The sequence below is a fragment of the Cimex lectularius genome, unplaced genomic scaffold (assembly GCF_000648675.2).
Source record: "Cimex lectularius strain Harlan isolate CLEC.00 unplaced genomic scaffold, Clec_2.1 scaffold214, whole genome shotgun sequence".
Taxonomy (NCBI): domain Eukaryota; kingdom Metazoa; phylum Arthropoda; class Insecta; order Hemiptera; family Cimicidae; genus Cimex; species Cimex lectularius.
In genome coordinates this window covers 544945-568142 of record NW_019392963.1, presented here as the reverse complement: position 1 = coordinate 568142, position 23198 = coordinate 544945, and the positions used below count along the sequence as shown (strand labels likewise).

Below are 23198 nucleotides of genomic sequence, written 5' to 3'. Positions count from 1 at the left end.
ATTCCTCTTTTATAAAATAAAAAAAGTCAAGTCGTGTTCGAAATATAAAGAGATAATGAAAGATCCAAAACTTGACAGTGATAACATGTGATAGATTCTCCTGCATAAATAAATAATTCGTACGATCCTTTCTTGAATGACTGATTTATAAGCATTCCTCCAGCAGACAATACGACATAGAATATGAGATCGCATGAGAAGAATTATTAAGGAGTGCACTGCATTGATTCCTAAAAAAGTAAATTTCCAATAAATCACGTGAAAATCGTTATCTCATTTAATTAACATGTTTGCCTACTTCAGATGTACTGTTATTGACACTCCAAGATATCTTATTTTACTGACTCATCGTGTCTTCAAAATAATTTGGATTTCTCTATCAGGAGAGCAATGCTAATAAAGTATTTAAAATTCAGTGTTGCACTAGGCAGCAATCCAACCAATGAAAACGAATAACTACAATAGTTACTTATATGGAAAATGTAAGATTTTTTTCATTTTGCCACGAAACACCGGAATATTCAAGGATCAAAGATCTTCAAATGAGGTTAGTGCTCCTTTCAAGCCATGATACAACAGCAAATGATTGATATAAATTAAAAATTGGCTAATACTCAATAAAAACGCCCATGAGTTACTCCACATCACACAAGAAAACCTAACTTATCAAACATCTTTCTGTTTTCTGGTAATCTGTTTATTTACTACAATTAATTAAGGTTTTTAGATGAGATAAAAAAGTCAATGGCACGAGCGGGATTCGAACCCACGATCTTCGGCTTGATACGCCGCTGCTCTACCACTTGAGCTATCATGACCTCGATCCACTCGGACACTAACTTCCCATCTCAACCCCACCTTTTGAATTTTCCCTCCTTTTTGCCATTTTTCAAAGTGTCCGAGTGGATCGAGGTCACGATAGCTCAAGTGGTAGCAGCGGCGTATCTAGCCGAAGATCGTGGGTTCGAATCCCGCTCGTGCCATTGACTTTTTTATCTCAACTAAAAACCTTAATTAATTGTAATACATTAATTGGTCAAGTGGACCACGAAATTAGTGAATTTAACTATTTATTTACTTTTGAAATATGTTTAGGGTACCTAACTAGCTAATTTAAAGAAAAATTAAATATTTTTCGCGAAAACAGAGTGGCCCGTACAATGGTAATATTTCGTCTTCAGTTTTTGTCCATCTTCAGTTAAAAACTAAGTCTGGAGGTGATCCACATTAAACCCTTTATCTAAAACAATAATCAATCATGAGTGAAATCCGATGATTCATGAGAAGTATAAGTTCGTTCGCGCCAATAATCGCATTGCTGCGGTTGAAAATTGTGGAAGTCATATTCCAAAGGCACCTGTCGGTGCAATCATGAGTTTCTCTCATTATTTTGGCAAATATCTTTAGCATTTCAATTGAATTTTGCAATACTTTTAGAAAATGCTAGGCAGCGGCAGTAATTTTTAGAAAGTTACATAACAATACAGCGTGTAAATGGAAAGATTTTTCCCAAAGACACAAAAAAACCTTTCTACGTTACGAAAATAATATTCAAGAGGGTTGTTACTTTTTAGTCGACTTAGATGTTAACTTTACCGAGAGTCGGGCTTAGTTCCTTACATTTCCTGAACTTGCTATTTCTTTCTTCCCGTACGGAGTACTTTCTGGAGACGTGGATAAAAACCATTCACATCGAGATAGTATGGAAAAGACCACGTCTCCCGCACCTCTGGAGCTAAACGTGCTCAGGGATATCTCGTCTCCAATCCCGCTCGCACCAACCACGTCCCCGGCCAAGCCCCTAACCGCATCCATCTAATTCAAGTCTCGGCTCATCTTCAACTTTAGTCATATTGTTAGGTTACCTTTGTAAACGGACTAAACAGTGGTATACCCTTTCATCACTCAACGACAATAATAATTTATAATTAAAGAGTATCTCATTCATTGCATACAAACAGTCAAAAAATCAGTTTCGTTCATTCTCATCTTTTGAATAACTCATTATAATATGCTCTGGATCGTTCACTGTTATGCACGTTACGAGCAGATTGTTATCGCGTTGTTTGAGTTTTGCTAAGAACGTCCCGCATGGTTCGATCTTAGCCTATTTATGACGGTACATTCTCTTTTGGACATCTGGACATTATGAAACCTCGGTATTTTATTCTCGGGTAGATGGATGCGAAAAAGGCCCTAATCTGTTATATTCTATCCATTTTGTTTTACTTTTTGATCTGTTGCTCTTTTTAGTGTCCTGCAGGGGTACAGGAGCTGGAAGCGCTTCGCCAACATTAATCGCCCGTCTCACTAGTCCATCCACCACAACGTTTCCCTTAATCCCTGAATGTCCGCGAACCCAGAGGAAGGGAATATTGACACTCTTTATTTCTTTAAGCTCTAATATCTTCTTTGTTATACTAAAGACTAGATAGTTTATACGATTCAAACTTGAGGTTTTCCAAGCTTTGAATTGAACTTTAAGAATCTGACAGTATCAATACCGTTTCATTATTGGCTTCCTTATTGCACACATACTCAAGTGCTTTATAAATTCCAATAAGTTCAGCAGAATAAATGCTGAAATCTGGAGGAAGGTTATACATCAAGTGTTTATTACTTTGGGGGTCAAACCAGGCACACTCAACATCCTCTTTCATTCTTGAGCCGTCAGTAAAAATACAACAAGGATTGGGCATATGGTGGTTATGTCTCTCAGGAAAATTGAATTCGCAGCTGCAGGAGGAAACTTAGAGTAATTCCTGAGTGAAGTAATGCACAATTTATTATAATATGCCTCATATGCCACCTTAAAACATGGCCAAACGCTGTTTTTATATAAGGAAAGTTTAAATCAACTGACTCTAAATACGCCTTAATCAGGGGTGGAAGTTTTTTCTTTTCCAAAATTTTCCCGTCAAAACTTTTATATTCACAAAAAATATGTTGTTTACGATTTGTTGAAATTAGCTTTGCTAGAAAGTTGGATGCAAGTTTTTCGATTCGAATATGGTTCGCAAGTTTCTATGTTCAACACTTTTATTGGAGTAACAGGTAGGTATACCATACATCTTGTCAAACATTTGTTCCTAAAGAAGTTAAGTTTGTTCATATGAACATTACTCGCACATCCACAACTCCAATCTAAAATCCAATGTGCATCGAATGAACGCTCTGAAAAACAACAGATATGTGTTTGAATCAGCCCCCATCTTGTTGCAGAAAAACATCTTAGTACATTGAAGTACTTTTCGCCTGTATAAACTAAGTGACTCCTTCACAGAAGTTTTCGATCCAGGATTAAGCCCAAGATCATCAACATCAACATACTAGAAAGTCATACTCTACGAAAATTATGGAGTTGCCTAAAGAAATCGATCTCATTTTAGAGAACGGACAGAGTAAATACTTCGACGCTGATATATTTAAATTATTTCTTTTAGTCCATTTAGTGAACACGTCCATACCTTCGTCGAAAGCTGATATCCCAGCTTCTATAGTTTTGTGAGACGTATAAAGGCGTACTGCACAACTTTAACAGTAGGGGATAATTGTGGCAAGATCATGAACATATATTAAAAACAAGGTAGGACTTAAGATTCCCCCTTAAGGTAAACCCTGAAATGTCGTATATGGGCCGAATTTATATTCGTTTATGAGTATTATTAACTGTCTATTTCCGATAATATTTGTAATGTTATGGGTCATTACGTAAGGGAAACCGATTTTGGACATTTTTTGTCTAAGAATGCCCAAATCCACTGTATCATATGCTGCCGTTATATCGACAAATAGAGCTATCAAAGATTTCGAGTCTGACAAGGAATCGTATATATCATATATCAAATTTGATTGGGCATCTTGAACCGAAAGACCCTTCCGAAAACGTAATTGAGAATCCGGGAGTAATTTACTTCTTTCTAGCCACTATTGCAAACGATGTTTTATTATTCTTTCGTGGGTTTTTAGGACACATGATGTAAGAGCTATTGGGCGGTATGAAGCTGATTTATTGGAATACGTATTTCGTTTCAGAATCAATTTTATCAGTGATTTTTTCCATGTTTCAGGAATAGGAATACTACCCTGTCAAATTATATTAAAGAGGGTCAGTAGTATCTTTTTAGCTGAGTTTGAAAGATTGCTTAGCATCAAGTAATGTGTTTGGTCAACCCCGGGAGCGGAATTATTTGTTTTTTTCAAGATTTCCAGTTCTACCATAGAGAATTCATGTGTTAGCGATGGACACTTGTGTTCATTTATTAGCTCCCAACGATCTGATGGACCCGGGGGCACAAAGTTTGAATGAATTCCTTGGTCCATGGGCCTATAGCAATATGTGAACTAGGGTTCGAGTTATTTTTTAATTTTTACAATTTTGACCATATCGTTGTTAAATCTATCCGTTATTCAAAGTTGCACAAAACTCTGTCCAATATGACCTTTTTACTAATTTTACCGCCCTTTAAAATTTTGCATTAAACTTTTTATATTCCGTGTAGGTTTATGATGAGGGGGTTTCTTTAAACCTTACGAAAGCAGCTTTCCTCTCTTTTAGACCTGTTGTATAGTCATCGTTCCACCACGACCTAATTAGCTTTCTTTTCCTACCAGGAGCTCTTACTAGTTTTGGAATAGTTAAATCACATATTTTATTTATCATTTCCTCAAATTTGGCATAGCAAGGAACCTCAGAAATCAAATTTTCAGAAAGGTCATGTAACAGTCGCTCAAAACTGGGCCAATCTGCTTCTTTTATATTCCATTTCCGATTTGAACGCCACCCTTTTGTTGTCTACGTCATCTCCGCTCAACAAAATTTTAATGTGATCGGATCCCATATGGTCATCCAATACTCGCCAAGGTCCTTTTGTGGCGATATCTGCGCATAAAAACGTTAAATCAACAGCAGACTTTCTGGAAAGTGACGAGCGTATTATTCGTGTGGGCGATCCATCATTCATGTATACATAGTTTCATTGTCCAAAGCAACCAAAAGAACGCGACCTTTGCGTCTGACGAGTCTGATCCAAATGTCACATGGTGAATCTCAAACTTGCAGGCCTATATTGTTTATATCGCTGTTGTGAATTGATATGGCTGTCAAAGGAATGTTTAAGGTATTGTTTAAGTTTTATCTGTCATCAGATAATCTGATCAGTCATGAGATTTGGTGTTCTGTAGTTGGTTTTAATGGTGGAAAATGGGATCGTTTCCTGATGAACACGCCCACTCCTCCATATCCGTCTTCTCTGTCCTGAAGAACCAACGTGAATCCAGAAAAACGTATTTTTTGGTTTGGAGCTAGCCATGTCTCATAGAGAAGAACAACCAAAACTCTGCCTATAAGTTCTTCCAGTGAACTTTTTTTGAGATAATAGACCGACAGTTCCATTTCAAGAGCTTTAAATTCATGGGATTTTTTACAGTTATTGGTTATCGGATTGGTCGTAAGAGGTTTTAAGATATCCTGAATTATTATAATCTCGTATCAATCGTTTACAAGCTTCAACAATATTAGAAAAAATAATCTCAGGTTTGGCGTTTGGATCATTTTTAGTAGCTTGTAAACTCTTTTGTAAAATATTTAAGATATTTATAAAATAGTTTTTTCCTTCTTCGAAATAATTTGAATAAGGAGTTAGTTTTGGGCGTGAACCTATTTTCTTTTTCTGAGGGAAATCTACCTTATCTGCTATTAATGAATTTTCATCTAGTTTACTATTTACATTATTGTTATGAGGGTCCCTGGAATATTTTTTTTTTTGTTCTTGTATATGATTTAAGTCTAAAGAACGTCAAATTTTGTACCCATCAGGGTTTTAAAATTGTCTGTTTTGAGGGAGTAGGGTGATCTAAATGAGGGAATTCAGCCAGATTTTCTAACAGATTGAACTTGTTCGAAGTTACTGTTGTGTACAATGTGGTGGAAACTGCTTTATTTTTTCTTAAAGACAAAAGACGATTGTATTCGGGACATTTTCTATCCGATGCCTTGTGTTCTCCAGAACAATTCGGACATTTCTCAATGTTGTCACAAATAGAATTTTCCTCATGGGAAAGTCCCCTGGTTTCCCCAGCATTGGTCTTGATAATGGTTATATCTAAAACATTTCCGACATTATCGAAGAGGAGGAATGTCTGGATCAACTTTGCAACGTGTGCTATATATTGACACTGCCTCTGATATTGCCTAAGTCAAATGTCAGAATCCAGGTGCCTAAGTTAGCTACGTAGGAGCGCCCATTCTCTGTTTATGTTTTTCTTAGTCTTACTGTTTTGACATTAACCGGAGAATTCATAACGCTCAGAATTTCTTCCTCCGTCAGCTCCGGATCTACTCCTCTGATTACACCCATTTTAATTTGAAAAATGATTGGATATATGCTGTTAGATTGTGCTCTTTCTGGAAATTTGGTTCAACAAACGCGTTTGCTGCCGCCGTAATTTTTAATTCGACTTTTATTCGATTTATTCCCGATACTGACATTTTTTTTTTTTGATTGAGGCTTCCGACATCTAGGTCATTTCCGCCCCCAACTGTGTCTACATTCTATTTACACTTTCAAACACTACATTCATACAAATAAATACATCCATACAGTACACTCATTCCGTTTGGTCGGTGGAGTACTTGATATTCCTCCACCGACCCTATACTCAAACTAATCTAGATTGGGGTCGATGGAGTACTTTTATAAATATTCCGCCATCGACCCCGAACACACACTTTTACGCTCTCATCGTTCGAGGGGTGATGATGACGTTATATTTCGCCCTCAACCCTCGCCATTCACGCTAATAAATACATGCACTCAGACAAAACATATAGACACACAACACATAAGACATACTATATACAACAAAAAAACCCAATTTCCCCTAAAAAGCGGAACAGGGGACTCTGAAACTCGCTACCGTGTTCGAGAACTCTTCTTAAGTCAGGCGGCATGCCTACACGCTCTCTGTATGGAGCCAAGGCATGACACGCCTCTATTATGTGGGACACATCGAGCAACCTTTCTCTGCATAAGGGGCACCTGGGCGGGCTTTGGCCCAAAAGCAGGTGCCCATGTGTCAACCGCGTATGGCCAATCCTCAGTCGGATGAGGACGATCCCTCGTCTCCTGCTCAGATTCTCTGAGGGCCATCTACCGATCGTGCTCTTGACTCGCAAGAGCCCCTGACGTATTTGTAATTTCGGTTTTGTAATTAATGTGGGATTTGAATAAAATTGTCCCCAATTTCATTGGATACATTTTACCCACATTTGAAGAAATCCTTCTATGAACACCACGAACTGGCCGTTATCTTAAAATTTATTTCTATTTAAACCCAGCGATGTCTTACGATCAGTTTTACTCGTTTTTGAAACATTCTCAGAAGAGCCAATAAAAATTTTTTGATATCCTACTCCAGCAAAATTTGTTGGTCTTTTTAAAGGATTTCCATTAGGTACTGTAACCTCCATATTAGGAGACATACTATTCTGATTTCTATCTGGAGGATCTTTCCCACGACATCTTTAACGAATTAACGATCTTTAACAATTAATTTCCTAACAGTATATTTTTTAAAGAATCGACAACCGTGAGATAAATAAATATTTATAATACAATAAATCAATAATTATAACACGAAAATTATTACATCAATAAATACATAAATATATACATAAATAAATGCAAAAATAAACACATAAATAAATACGTAAATCAATAACTTTAAAATATTTCCCTGCACTGAAAGTTTAATTTATACAATAAAGATATTATTATTTTCATGCAATTTTACTTCCTTAAAAGCGTGGTATAACAGTCAAGATCGATAACAAGAGCAAGAGATAATGCCTTAGTCTTCACTCGTTCGCGTCTAGATCACGGACTGTTATCTGTTTATTAAAACGGCGGTGGAAGCCAACATTAATGAAACACTGATAGGTCGTGCGGGTTTAGCCTGTTCTACTACTTAGGGTACGGCTTAAAATAATAATCAGCGGACAAATTAGTTTATTGTAGTTATAAACAATTGTAGCTGTTTCAGAAAATCCTTTTGAAGATTAATTAAATATTTCGATTGGAGTGTTCTCCAAGCGCAGTGGTGAATGAAATATAATTGTTATGAGCGGAAGAAAATAAAAATCACAGCAAACTCATCTGTTGTGTAATATAATGTAGTGGACAAATAAAATCATTAATTTGCACAAGTATATTGTAAATTTTTAAGAGTTTTTTTTTATTATATACGTATTACATAAATAGATAGAAAGCCATAAACATTTTGAAATGAGTAATTTAAAAAAACCATCCGATCTATAAAACGAAATAGGAGGTGTGACACGCTATTGTGAAGAGGCAAAACAAAATGTTAAGCCATTCTAACAGCCCTGATCCTACATCGGTCCATTCTAAAATACATCGAATCATTCCGAGTAAAAAATGGAACTTTTATTGCCGTATGGGACAAAACCGACTGGCCCGGATAAATGGACAAAAAAGTAAGCGGTATGGGTGTCAGATTGAGCCTTGTTTCCCATTTTTTCCGATTCTCCAGTTCTCTGAAACTACGGTTCCTTTTGTCGCGGATCACTGCAGCGACGACGAATGAGCCGAATTAACGAAACCCGTTTCAATTTTTGCACCAGCCCCCTGACGATTCAAGTTGCCATTCTAGCGAATGAATTATTCACACTTTCAATTAAAATATTCATTGGCTCATTAATGCTTAATTTGACCTCCCGCCGACCTGCAATTGAAAGGAATTTAGTTCTAGCATTACCAGCCAAATGTTTCGTTAATCCGAATGACCGCGTGAATGAATAAATTAGTACTTTGGCGCGCCAGCGAACCCAACGGGTTCTCACAATTAGCAATGTCGTAATCTTTAGTTGATTTTGCCTAAATAAGCATCTGGAAGAATAAGCATTTTATTATATCCAGTAAATAATACTATAGAATATTTCAACCATAAACTTACCATTGTATGCTTTAATCAGGCTCGAATTGCTCCAGACATTCACCTCGTAATCGAAAATGGAATGTTGCAATTTGGTGGCCAGTTTTCTCCAAAGGATCACGAAACTGAAGTAAAATCAAATCATTTTAATTACAATCCGTTGTCGTATACAGAAAAGTAAATTAAAGATATGTCAAAAATAGGCAATATTAGCGGACCTACAGCCCATAGACACCAGCGTGTCCAGCTGAGGAAAAACGAAAAATACTAGCTTTCAAGAATCGCGATTTTTGAAAAAAATGAATAAAAAATAATATTAACAAGACTAATGATACACCACACCCAATTCACCCTTAGCCATCTTCTTGATGGTAGTCGTCAAAAACGATGCCTATAGTGCCATGAGCCGTACCCCTTCACATATTAGCTTCTGTTAATTAAAATTATTACAGTCGATCTCGATAACCCGAACCTCAAAAACTCGAATTCCTTGATAATTCGAATTTTTTCAAATCCCCATCGTTTTCCTATAGTGTATGCCCACATTTTACCTCTATAAGTCGAACATTTCTAAATGAAAACGTCGATTAGACGTATTTTCTTTGCAAACCCTAGCTACCAACGACATTTCTTACAAATGATGAATGATGGAGTGAGTGCGGTGTTCAATCCTTTTTAAAAAGATAGTTCCTACTCACAGTAAGTTGTTTTGCAACGATCTTGATTTCCAGCCCTTAGCTCATCATCATTATAACTTATGTTATAATTCCCGCTTTTCGCACGTTCAAATTGAGCGCCATTAAAAGAACAACTTCTCATTGGAACGTCGCGTTGGCGGGGGTTTCGGCGGGTTCAATTTTACAATTCATGTCGAGAGAAGTGGTGCAGAACTCCTTCAACCTGATGATGATGAGCTAAAAGCTCGAAATCCGGATCGTTTCAAAACAATACACTGTGACAAAGAACTATCTTTTTAAAAGCGGCATTTCTTTACCTGATGGGCTCCTCTCTCCCGCCCTTTTAAAGTCCTACACAAGACAGTGCATAGTACAGTTCACGCTTATCGGGCAGTTCTTTTTTTAGTCCGTTCTTGTTTACGTGTTTGTTTCTTTTGTATATAAAAAATGTAAGACGTTAAGCGTGGAGGAGAAAAGGAGGATTATTAAGGCGGTAGATGAAGGCATTAATATCGCCAAAGAATTCCGAATACCACCAAACACCTTATCCACTATTTTAAAAAATAGGGCTAAGTATGACTGCGAGTGGATTAGTCAGTTCAATAATTCGAACCAACATTAGCCCAAAAACTCGATAATTCGAATTTTTAAATTTCCCCCTGAGGTTCTAGTTATCGAAAGTCGAATGTACTTATTATTTATTTTATATTGTGAGCCAAGCCATAGCTCCTCATCAGGTTGAAACTAATCTTGCAGAAGCAATTATTTACACGTTTTTCTTGCTGCACCCATTACATTGTGTAACCTTTATAGGAACCATGCCAATTTCACTCCACCTTCCATCTCTTCGGTGTATCTGTATTCCATATCTTTCAATGATACTATACTGGCTACATATATTGTCCCTACCTATCTGTATGTTTAGAATCTCATGTATTTGCATATAAATATTCCATCGAATTCAGCATTTCTTTCTTTATTTTGAAAGCTATAGGTTTTGCACTTTTAAAATCGATATAACGGTTTGTTAGGTATATATGCTGTGATAGATTTGTAATATTTTGCTTTTTCTCTAATAAATTCTCATTGTGTTTTAGTCTATTTTTAAGAACTCAATATTTTTACCGATGTATATATAGTTTGCAATATTCCATATAATTCAATTAATTATGGTTTTTAGTTGAGATAAAAAAGTCAATGTCACGAGCGAGATTCGAACCCATGACCTTCGGCTAGATACGCCGCTGCTCTACCACTTGAGCTATCGTGACTTCAGCTCAAGTGGCAGAGTAGCGGCGTATCTAGCCGAAGGTCGTGGGTTCGAATCCCGCTCGTGACACTGACTTTTTTTATCTCGACTAAAAACCTTAATTAAATGAAAGATATGAATTGGTCAAGCGGACCACGAAAACTAGTGAACGCCATATAATTTGTTTTTTAGATAAACATACACTTGTGTATCTTTAAATCGTTTTTAATTATTTTTAAGAACATTTCTCTCAGATCTTCGATGTACATTATATGTACATATTTATTTACATTATGATATAAAATCATATAGACTTTCTTTATATTGTACCCTATTGTTGTTACATGTATTAATCTTCTTTGTTATTCTACTATTATTTGTACCATTTTTTACAGTACTATCATACAATTTCTGACATATGTTTTTTAGTGATAAATACTTTATTATAAAAGTATGTTTGAAAAAGTGTAATAAATAATTAATAACAAGTTAATAATTAGTGACACAACAAGATAAAAATATATTAAAAATATTCTATTAATTTAGGAAATGAATGTACTTATTAGCAAGAATGTTAAATGAATGAGTCTGCATCTAGTCCAGTTGTGCATGCGGGGATGTCGCAGTGGCCATTGGTCGAATATCATTGATCTTATATGTTTTTAACCGTAAATTTTCTGGTAAAAATGTGTTATGTGTAAATGAATATTAAGTATTTATTAGCGGTAATCTTGATGAACGTATGGGTACGCCGGTTGTATTTATACTACTCATCTTTTTTGTAAATGACGGTTGGCTACCATCTGAATGTAGACCAAAATTGTAGCCAAAAATTAATGTAGGTTGTGTTTGTATGGATGCGATCAGGTTGTCGACGGAAATACTCTGTATGGAAAGTTCGTTTTTGTACAGAAACAATATGTTTGCGATGTAGTGTCCGAAACATAATTGAAACGGACTAAAACGCAGAATAGGTGAAACATACATTTGAGCGCCTTGTATGACCTCTCTATTTGCCCACTTTTTACAATTTTGTTGACAATTTTTGTTGATCGCAGCACCTCCCTCAGAGCATTGTTGACCATATTTTTTAAAATTAATAATCATATCTTTTACAACATTTTTATAAGTTATATTACGTTATATGTCAAATCTTTGCGAGATTTACTAACCGAAGCATATGATGTTCTTCCACCTTCGAAAAGGATTAATTCATATCAAAGGAGTCGCAAAGCCTACTACGCTTCAGTCACCAGATGAGGCTTTAGGGGTTGTTTCTACAATCGGTCTGGGATAATCGATTAAAGATAAAGGGCAAATTTATTGTAAATCTTGGAACAGTATCAACAATTATTTTGTAAGAAGAATTTCTTCAAAACGCAGGTTTAGGTGCGAAACAATATCTTATTTTCTTTCGTGACAATTTATGACATAGTTGTAAAATGAACGACAGAAATAATCACATATTAACGAAATGGGGACCGCGGTAGCCGAGTGGTTAGCATGAGAGACTCTCACGCCGCGGTCGTGGGTTCGATTCCCACCGTCGCCTCTGGCCCTTTTTTCCCGATAACCCCCAATTTGAACACACAAGAATTCGTAATATGGCTAATATGCAAGATCATAAGGCGAATAAAAAAAAATTAACGAAATATAGGATTCACTAATCTTAAAAGATGAGATTTTTTAAAAAATTGATCATTTATTCAGCTTATTTTAGTTCTAAAAATTTTGAGATTAGAACTAGCCTACGGAATGTTTATCCTGTCCTCGGAATCAGATACGAATCCGTAGCGAATCACCATTTTATCCAACCACCACCGTTCATTCCTTGATCCTAAAAGATGACTCGGAAAAGTTTACGTGCGCTCTAACTTTTTTATAGGTAACATTAGCTGACTAAACGGCTACAACTGTCACGTATGAGAGGACTAACTCGGCAATAAAAATCAACAACGAGATTGGCTTTGGGGTTGGGTAGTTGGTGGCAGTTATCCTGCAAACTTCCCTTTGTTTATTAAGAAAGTACACGTTAATGAAATTGATCATAGCACATTTCCCAGAGGGATTGTCTGTTTAAACTTTAAGGTGGGCTGCTACCCGGCCAAACCATAATTATATATAACATGGCTAATTACCGAATATTCGTGTTTTTGGTGTGCCATTCATTTAGAATTGATAAAACCATTAAAGAATATCAATACACTTAACAACTTTTTTAGTGTCATTTGATGTTACTAATTTATTCACAAATATCTCTGATAAAGAATATACTACGCTAATCAAACAAAACCTTACGGAGAATAATAGACCTCTCTCTCAAAAAAAAAAAATATATATATATATATATAATAAATTTTATAATACGAAAGGTTACCAATGGGAACTCTATTGTCCCCACTTTGTGCCGAAATATGGATGAATAATTTTGAAAAAACTTTTCAATTCAAAGAAGAAATTAATTAAATCTGCACTTTTTTCTTTTCTTTTCTTTTTTTTTTTTTTTTGGAAACGCTATGTAGACGATATTCTGTGGATATGGTCAGTAACACTAGAGGACCTAAAAGAATTCCTCCTACTAATTTATAATTTCGCATGTCTTTCTCACTGATTCATAATTATTTTCTTACAGTATTTACTATTATAATATTTAATTGTCTTATAATTTCCGCTTTTCGCACTTTCAAAATTGAACGGCATTAAAAACCAGCTTCTCGTTTGAACGTCGTGCTGGCGGGGGATCGGCGGTTCACGCTTTCAATTCATGTCGAGAAATTTGGTTGTAAATTCCTTCAACCTGATGATGAGCTATAAGATTGAAATCCGGTCGTGAGAAAACAACTTACTGTGAGTAGGAACTTGAACCAACATCTCTCGAGGGGCGTCGGTGGCCGCAAGGTTTAGTCTTTACACGGCGCTCATCAGTGTAAGGTAAAGGTCCCGAGTTCGAATCCAGCGGCCCTGCATTCGAACCCGACATACTTACAAATGGGCTTTTTACCCTGAGGGTTTATATGACCTCTGCTGTTGCGAACCCTCGTAACAAAACAAAAAAAATAATAAAATAAAAACAACACACTCACTCCACCATTTATCATTTCTACCAACGAAATTGGTCGCTATGAGTTGGATACGTAAGGAGGCTTGTCTGTTTTCTTTATTACAATAATTAAAGTCGTCTTCAACATATTTGTATTCCGGATTAGCCAAGGTGGGATTGAAAAGTTCTAGTAGGGTTTTTTTTTTAATTTTTTTTTTGCAAAAGATGGGAAGTTACTAATCATGGAATAATGAGGAGTTATTATTTGTTGCTTTTAAGACATAGTTTAACTCAGCCATAGTAAATTTTGATACTAAGTGATCGTTACTAGGATCAAACGTTACGTTCGGCCTGGTTGTTAATCAGATCAGTCTTCCATGATCCGAATATTATCCTTGTTTCTTGCCGTAGTCGAACGCTTTTAATTATCCTCAGCTTACTGAAATTGGGGTTGTTTAATCGTTTGAATTAAACGATTCAAAAAGGGGAAAAAATGGGAAGGATTTCTTAAGAATTAAATAAAATAATAAAAATAAAAATGAACGAAAATAAACGAGAAAATTTAAGTGAGCCAATGTTTCAAATTAAATTAAATAAAATTAAAAAACCATTCACCCGAAAATAATGCCAGAAACTCACCTTGCTGAAACTTGAATTCACAGCGGCGACGCAACTTCGGGCCCGAGTCCGTGGTAGTCTCCGGTGTACAGCTTCGGCTAATTTTCTTGGGAATATTAATTTCGGGTTGAACCAAAAAACCATTAAATCACTGGCACAACTTTAAATATCGAAAAGCTGGAGAGAATAGGAGGAGTGGATCGTAAGAGAATTCCATGAGATTGGCTCGCGTAAGCGGAGGGGATAAAAGAAAAACAACTAATTGTAGGATTAAGATTACGATCTATCTACATATGTACAGTTGGCGTAAACATTCCGCCCACCAAATTTTAAAGAAAATTTACACTTATATAGAAATTAAGCAAAGAATATTAAACTAAAAAGGATAGGTTCTGGGAAGGAAAAAAACTATATACAAGGAGAAAATAAATAAGGTTCTTAATCAGTAGGAGGAAGTACAAGTAAGTTGTGGATAAGTCTTATGAAAGAACTTGCGGTAGTGCGCACCTTGACCACTCTAGTACACGAATCGGTGCCAGGAAAGATCTCCTGTACTCTCCCTATGGCCCAGGAAAGTGGAGAGGTACGGGTGTTTTTGAGGAAGACGACTTCCCCGGGCTTGAGGGATGGGGTGGCTTTTTGCCATTTATTCCGCTGCAGCAGCGTATTTAAATATTCAGAAGACCATCTCCTCCAAAATATCTGATGCAATTGTTTTACTCGCTTCCAACGAGTAAAAAGAGGAAGCTGTTCCGAGAAATCCGGTTCAGGTGAAGCGAGTAAGGGAACTCCCGTTAGGAAATGCCCTGGACTGAGAAAATCTGAGTCGTCCTTATAATCGGGAGGAATAGCGCATAGGGGTAGGCTGTTGAGGACTGCTTCGATTCTTGCAAATAAGGTACAATATTCCTCGAAAGTTAAAGAGATATCTCCCATTAGACGATGTAAGAGCCTTTTCGAAGATTTGACCGCAGCTTCCCATATCCCACCAAAATGAGATGCAGCGGGAGGATTGAATTTCCATGAGATACCCTTCTGAGCGGCATGAGAATGCAGTACCTTTTCTTGGTCACTTAGAAATTGCAGAAATTCGACGAACTGACGAGAAGCCCCAACGAAATTTCGACCGTAGTCAGAATAAATGACTAGGGGTAGGCCCTTTCGCGAGATAAACGGTCGAAACAGGACAAAAAAGCTTCCGTGCTCAATTTAGAAACCATTTTCAAATGAAGCGCTTTAGATCTTACAAAAATCTTCAACTCTCTCTGGACAGTTTAACACCAGATGCACACAATTCTGATAACATGAAGTATTTTTATTTCATTTTTAAACATTTTTGATATGGAGTTTCGCGCTATTATCCCTCAAGGTAAACTATTTTCTATTTTTCGAAATACTTCATAGGTAACAAGAAAGAAAAGCCCAATCGATAAAAAAAGGTATTTTTCCTTTCTATTCAAAACAGTTCTAATTGTTTTCTTTCCGTTTGATTTAAAATCAACGTAAAATAATCTTTCGATGTAAAAACCTATCGAAAAAATTCATGCAAAATTTGATTAATTTTGATCGGTCAGTTTGTGAGAAAAGTTCCTTACAAGGGCGAAAAGAGCTTATTTTTGAGGCAAAAATAATTATTAATAAAAATAATATAATTTGTGGGAATATGAAGGTTAGAAAATGCGACCTTTCAAAATGATGTGCTCCTCTTAATTATGTAAAAAGCAAAGTTTTTAATATTTTGCATATTTCAATTAATTAAGGTTTTTAGTTGAGATGAAAAAAAGTTAATGGCACGAGAGGGATTCGAACCCACGACCTTCGGCTAGATACGCCGCTGCTCTACCACCTGAGCTATCGTGACCTCGATCCACTCGGACATCAACTCCCCATCTCAACCCCACCTTATGAGTTTTCCCTCCTTCAATTGAAAAATGGCAAAAGGAGGGAAAACTCATAAGGTGGGGTTGAGATGGGGAGTTGATGTCCGAGTGGATCGAGGTCACGATAGCTCAGGTGGTAGAGCAGCGGGGTATCTAGCCGAAGATCGTGGGTTCGAATCCCGCTCGTGCCATTAACTTTTTTTCATCTCAACTAAAACCTTAATTAATTGTAATGTATTAATTGGTCAAGCGGACCACGAAATTAGTGAATTTAATGAATTAAAATGAAGTACACTTCACTAAAGCTCTCCGTCGCCATTTCAATTGTCGTCTAGAATCCAAACCGATTACACGACATTTGAAAAATAGCAAAAGGAAAGAAAACTCATAAGGTGGGGTTGAGATGGGGAGTTGATGTCCGAGTGGATCGAGGTCACGATAGCTCAGGTGGTAGAGCAGCGGCGTATCTAGCCGAAGGTCGTGGGTTCGAATCCCTCTCGTGCCATTAACTTTTTTTCATCTCAACTAAAAACCTTAATTAATTGTAATGTATTAATTGGTCAAGGGGACCACGAAATTAGTGAATTTTGCATATTGTCTGTTGTAAAAACACGCAGTAATTTATCAATGATAGTTGCGTCCGAAGATAAGTATTTGAGAATGTACTTTTTACTAAGTTCTATTGCACAATAATACGGTTTAAAAAAATAGGGATACACTGCGCATATGAAATTGATAGTGAGGAACTCTTTAGCTGTCGTTGGGAATGTATAGGTCAAGCATTGGCATGTTAATTTGTCTTTTTTCAACGTTATGTGTCATAGAATCTTTTTCAAATAATTAAAAATAATTATTTCGACGTTTTGATGATGCATGAAAAGTATAAAGCAATATTGAACTTTTATTAAAAACGTAGTTATCTTTACAAAATACTCCTCCACCGTGACGATAAAGTCAGTAATTCGTTTCGAGACTTTCAGTAAAATGGGGAAAAGTTTGTTTTTTCGCACAGTTTCCCTTCTGAAGTTAATAAACCACACAAGTAGAACTTTAGAAAGGGAGATGTATTATTCACTCTGCATTTAACAATTTTACAATCAATTGCCAACGGAGAGATGTATTAGGTTTTTAATTGCGAAGATGTTAGAAAGGCGATCTATTGTCCAAATTACGTTTGAAACCGCTATCCCAGTTAAATGGTAATGGGAAGGGCGAACAGCATGATAAAATATTGCCGGCTTGGATGTTGATATTGAGAGCCGACCGCCGATTTCGCGCGTATCACGCCACAGTAATGTGGTCGAAACGAACCGAAGATCCATCGATTTTTCCGAGAAGGCGTTATAATTAAAGCAATCTCATCGGTCGAGATTGATCCGGTTTGATTAATGAGTTCAAAATGAACTGCCTCGTTAAAAGGGGGAAATAATAATTAATATTCTTACGATAAATATCGAAGGGAAATATTTTCAAGTTAATTTTCCTCAAGGCTTTGGTTTTTTTTATGTACGCATATTTTGGATTTTATGATAATTTAGGATGACATCTAGTATAGATTGGGAACTACTTCTTTGCGTAATAATTTATGGATTTTTACATTTATGCCACTTCGAGATTTGTTAGGCAAGAACGAACGTTTCAGTATTTACATAAGATTTATAGAATCTGAAAACTGAGAAAATTTAACCATCTTCAAACATATTGTGAAATGTTTAAATTATTATAATACTAGTGTAAAGACGATATTATATTATAAGCTAAAAATTGAAATAATTAACGATCTTAAAACATATTGTGAAATTACAATTAATTAAGGTTTTTAGTTGAGATGAAAAAAATTAATGGCACGAGCGGGATTCGAACCCACGATCTTCGGCTAGATACGCCGCTGCTTTACCACTTGAGCTATCGTGACCTCGATCCACTCGGACATCAACTTCCTATCTCAACCCCACCTCATGAGTTTTCCCTCCTTTTTTCATCTCAACTAAAACCCTTAATTAATTGTAATGTATTAATTGGTCAAGGGGACCACGAAATTAGTGAATTTAATGAATTAAAATGAAGTAAACTTCACTAAAGCTCTCCGTGGCCATTTCATTTGTCGTCGAGAATCCGATCCGATTGCACGACATTTGAAAAAGGGCAAAAAGGAGGGAAAACTCATAAGGTGGGGTTGAGATAGGAAGTTGATATCCGAGTGGATCGAGGTCACGATAGCTCAAGTGGTAGAGCAGCGGCGTATCTAGCCGAAGATCGTGGGTTCGAATCCCGCTCGTGCCATTAACTTTTGTTCATCTCAACTAAAACCTTAATTAATTGTAATATATTAATTGGTCAAGCGTACCACGAAATTAGTGAATTTAAATATTGTGAAATGTTTAAATTATTTTATAAATGTTTAAATTACTACTGTAAAGAGATATTATATTATAAGCTAAAAATTGACATAATTAACGATCTTAAAACATATTGTGAAATGTTTAAATTATTTTATAAATGTTTAAATTACTACTGTAAAAAAGATATTATATTATAAGCTAAAAGCTGAAATAATTTAACTATCTTAAAACGTATTTATTTAGAAATCGTGAGATCATTTTCTTTATCGTGCCAACGTTTCGATCTTTATTGAGATCATCTTCAGGGCCTGGGATTTACAAAGATTGTTTACATATTACAATTACATTTTGGAAGTGGAAAAGCGAATTTATACAATGCAAAATATATTTTATATATCCAATCAAAATATTTCTACTCATTCAAAGTGTTTGTTTTCTGCGTAAGTGTGCGTGTCGTGTTGAGAGTGACAGTGAGATTTTGCTGTTTTATATTTATATACGTTGGATTTTGAAGAGGGTGGGGAAGAAAGTCGTATAGAAAAGACATTTTTGTATAAGGCGTCGGCTTCTTTGAGGTGAAAAGAGCCGACGATGGGAAAAAAAGGTTGGTAATGGTTCGGCCAGATTATCCTTTCAGGATTATATAGAAAGGGATAATTAGGAAAAGGAAAGCTGAATTGTTGGGAAATTAGACTTGGTGAAAAATATTTGATGTGTGGAATGTAACGTGATGATATAGGTATGCTATCTGTATTGAATTTGATTAATGATATTGGCGTAGCTGCGACTGAGTTTACATGTATCTGTTCTGTAATTGATGCTGTGTTTATCTCTGTTGATATAAATCATTTCTAAGAAATTACGTTTATATTTGTTTTGTTCTGTGTGTAATACTTTTGGATTTTTGAAGTCGAAATTGTGTTGGTGTTCAAAATGGTGGGTAGCGAGTGCGGTATGATTTTGCTTGGGTTTTTTGCAATCATGTTGCTTTACTCTCTTGTCCAGATATTGGGATTTAAGACCGATGTAAGTTGCCGGACAGTTTAAACAGTTGATCTTGTAGATTACGTCAAATTTATTTGTTATTGGTGTGGGATCTTTAATTTTGGGAAAAAGTGTTTGGATTGTTTTATAATTTTTGAAATACGTTGGCACGATAAAGAAAATGTTTTTCTGAAACCTACATCACACCAGACCGCATCTCACGATTTCTAAATAATATCGATTAACGGTCACTAATCACCACACATTAAAACATATTGTGAAATGTTTAAATTATTATAATACTACTGTAAAGAAGATATTATATTATAATCTGAACATTACATAGTAACAAAACATACATTTTACAATGTTAAATTGATTTTTATAATTATAATAGACGCGGGTCGACGCCCTGATGATTACTATCCTCATTAAGGTGGGCTATGGCAAAATTAAAGAAAAACGAGACACCCCACTATGCATATAAAGTAACGTTTGAAGCCTTAAAAGATGAATTTAGAGATGCCAGGCCCGTCTTAACGGCAGAAATGACGTGATGTGCAGCGTACAAGGAGGAAGAAATTAAAAAAATAGTCACTCTCTCCTGCCGCGAGCGTGCACACATTGGAACTAAACGAGCATGATCAAAAATAAAAACCTCACCTTTTTTGTCAATTACCTTTTAAGTGTAAGTGTAAGTGCGGTCCAGAAACTCAGAGCCTCCTTGGACTATCTATAAGATAAAGTACAGTTAAAAGGAAAAGAGTGACCAAAGAATGCCCGCAAGGATTTGTGTTGACTCCAAGTTTTGAACATTCGATGTTCCTATAAAGATAATAAAGGATTGTGCTCCAGTGATTGCTTATATGGATGATGTATTGTATTTATAATTATAAAAGGAAATAGTAGAGTAGAAGGGAAAAAAAAGGAAAAGAAATTACCAATTGGGCACTCAACACGATAGAAAAGAATGACATATCTACACGGAAAACAAACACTTTGAGCCCTGAAGATGATCTCAATAAAGATCGAAACGTTTGCACGAAAAAAAAGTTTTTCTAAAAACCTACGTCACACAAGACCACATCTCACGGCCTCCAAATAGTCATTAAGTAACGGTCACTAAACACCACACATATACACAATCACTGGTGACACCTACTGTTGCTATCAACTGCTCTTGGGCAGTCTAGACCTAGAACCTTTCGTAAAGTTTAGAAATCTTAAGCAATTATCACGGAAGCTAACACGTCGTTTGCAAAACACAACCAACAGTAGCTCTTAATAATTAATAGAATCATTTTTACGCCAAATAGGATAGTAGGGACATCGTGAAATAAGTCTGGATGTAAACCAATGATTCGTGGACGATATTTATTTAACACATTAACTACTTACCATTACATAGAGCAAAACACAATGCCAATCTCTTTAAGCTAACCACGCACTGTCTTCCCACCATAATCGTGCGTTTTGTTTATCTCAAGCCCTTGGAACTCGGAAGGTGGCCGCTCGGATCATAATCGTACTCTTAAGTCGGGATTCCTTACAGTTCGGCCAACCTGTTTGTACCGAGTCCCTTTGCCTCTTGGGTTGTTAAATCCGAGCAGCGTCTTCTTGATTCCTGCAAAAGCCTGGTCCTGTTATGGGCCCCAGTGCCAGATCGAGTCCTTTTTTTGGTATAACTCAATTAATGGCGCCACTACGATAAGAAATCCTAGATCAAGGGCCGAAAGAACTCCGCTAGTCCAAGAAAATGACGTATTCGTGCCTCGAATCCTAGTAAGTCAGATAATATGTCCAATTGATCTTCAATCCGTGGTAAAAGGTATAGTTACTCTTGGATTCCCGTTTCGAAGTTCGCGTCCGTCAGTGCCTTCTATCCGTATATCAATATACGCCTCTATATCTTCATCTTCCGAATCGGTGGGAAAATAGGGGCGTTTCTTTCATTTCATTTTCCTTAGGCGTTCCATTTTATACCGGGATGTTCTTCACCGTTTTATCTGTCCTTCCCCTCGACAGTATCGCAATCCTTTGGCGTCTGTCGTTTCAAATCTTCATCGTTTAGTACCTCCTTGATGTGCTAGCCTGCGATCTTATCCAAAATTGCTGAACCCCTTCGGCTGTTTGGTCTTCGCCTGGAAGATTTCTGACGCGCGTGGACTACGAGAAATTTTGCCTTTATTTCTCTTAATCCCACTTCTTAATTGTAGTAACATCGTAAAAGAAATAAGGATGTAAATCATTCAATGTTGTACAATATTTGTTTAGCACACTAACTTCTTTCGCTTCAAGCTGTCCTGGACCATATATGCCATAAATCGGGATATCATATATAAGGTTTTTTGACATTTTTTCCAACGTTAAGCTCTATTTGAGAAAAAATGAATGAAAAAACGTTGGATCAAATATTTTGGTTTTTGTTTAAAAACAAAAAATTCTATGTGGCTTTTTTTAAAGTAAATTCATAACTTTTTTAAACATTTATTTGAACCATTCTGGAATTTACACCCATCATCAGCAGCTATATTTTTAAAAGGCATAAGTAAAACAAAGTATATTAGTATTTAACAACATTTTATTATAAAACTTACCTTACAAAAGATACAATTTTTTAGTATGCATAGTTTCTATTAACATTACATGACCATTATGGATCTATAATTTAAGTTTGTTTATATAAAATTTTGTAAATTATTTTTAAGTAATATTTAAAAAAAAGAAAAGTTTACTTGCCGCCAAGCCTCATGACCAAGATAGAAAAAGGTAGCCTATTGTTTATTTTTTGTCTTGTTTTTGTAGCAGTTATGTTAAACAATTGTTTTATTTAGGAATCTACTTTTTAGCCATTTATATTATTTTTAAAATATGCATTTTGCTTAATGTAAAAGTTTTTTTGGAAGCCCTAATAGAATTTCAAAAGTTGGCGACAAATTTTGATTTTTGTATTTTTAATTTTTTTTAATTATATTTAAATTTATTTGTTACCTATACATACACATACTATACAAATATGTACACATGATTAATGTATTACACAGCACAACTCAAGGACTAACGCCAGCACTGCACAGGTAGAACACATGCTTTGAAAGGTCAATGTGTGTGATTAGTTGTCAAGATGGTCCCGAGGCCACTGTAGGTTGAGGCGATGTGGTGGGTTGTCAGGATGGGAATGAGTGGAGAGGGCTCGAGCAGTATGGTTAGGATGGTTCGAAAGGTTGGTGTGGAAGGTTTGGAATCTGGACCGGATCAGTTCGTTGGCAATAGGAAAGTTGCGGATATTGATGTAAGTGACATATTAAGACGCTTTGAAAATTTGTCTAAAGAATTTCGGTTGGAAGGAATGGATGCGCTGGATATTGGATGGCTTGGCAGAACCACAGTTCCACTCCGTATGTCCATATTGGTCTTAGTAAAGTCTTGTACAGTAGTTTGTCTTAGTTGTCA

At 36.0% G+C, this 23198-nt stretch overlaps 1 protein-coding gene across 1 annotated transcript in view; it reads left to right on the top strand.

Annotated features, from left to right (window-relative positions):
- The first annotated feature begins 417 nt into the window (after nt 1-417).
- LOC106671082 (neuronal acetylcholine receptor subunit alpha-7) overlaps nt 418-23198 on the top strand; it is a 129647-nt gene continuing 106866 nt past the window's right edge. Inside the window, exon 1 of the mRNA XM_024229493.1 lies at nt 418-547. The gene's annotated coding sequence lies outside the window, so the exon portion shown is untranslated. The remainder of the gene's footprint in view (nt 548-23198) is intronic.